We start from the raw sequence: 819 nt of genomic DNA, 5'->3' as shown, positions 1-819 counted from the left end.
GGGGGGTGGGGGGGAAGGGTCAGAATTGTTGAATGGCAAACCACAAGTCTATTCATGGAAATAATTCCATGCTTTTGTTTCAGATTCCAGAAAAATTGTGTGTGGAAACATGGCCAGTTTTTTAGATGGGTTATATCTGATGGTGTTTTGGCAAAATGTCTTAAAAAGGAAAACTAAAATAGTTTGGGAATGGTCTGTGTGTGTATATATATATATATATATATATATCATAATTTTTATATTATCATAATTTTTATTTATTTTTGATGCCCTAAAATTTTACTCTGTCAATTGCAATCCATCGGAATATGGACCGTGTTTTTTTATCCAGCAGTGTAGCGCGCGAAGATCTCGCCGTCATGGAAGATCCAATAAAGAGATGAATAAGCAGAATACCAGGAACCTTTTAATGCTCCCCGTATTATTGAAGCAACATCAATCAGCAGCTGCGGACCCTGTTAACGATCAGATGTGATTCATGTGTAATTCATGAAAGGATGAGATCACAGGAGAGAGGCAACACAGGAGGGGGCACAAGGGGCGCACGTGCATTGGGGGGGTATTTACCAATATGAAGTCGAGTTCAACTGCCTGTTAACCCTTTCCATCCACGATGATTGACTATCGCAATGTGTTACTTGACCGAGTCACTCTCCATCCCCAGAGAATGGATCAGCGGAGCTCAGAATTCCTGTCACCTGAGCATTCCATACACATGGGCACAGCGGCTACATGCTGATTATGTTCTATACATCGAACTGAGGGGGCGGAGAGATAGAAAATACCTAAAGGCAATACCCCGCGGGGGAATCTTCTACA

The 819-nt window shown here is 41.8% G+C and overlaps 1 protein-coding gene across 1 annotated transcript in view; it reads right to left on the bottom strand.

Annotated features, from left to right (window-relative positions):
- KCNK10 (potassium two pore domain channel subfamily K member 10) overlaps window positions 1-819 on the bottom strand; it is a 33,065-nt gene that overhangs the window by 14,324 nt on the left and 17,922 nt on the right. The window lies entirely within an intron of this gene.

This window comes from Nanorana parkeri, unplaced genomic scaffold (genome assembly GCF_000935625.1).
Source record: "Nanorana parkeri isolate BGI_ZX_2015 unplaced genomic scaffold, ASM93562v1 scaffold658, whole genome shotgun sequence".
In the NCBI taxonomy this organism is placed as follows: Eukaryota; Metazoa; Chordata; class Amphibia; order Anura; family Dicroglossidae; genus Nanorana; species Nanorana parkeri.
This window is presented reverse-complemented; position numbering and strand designations above follow the sequence as displayed.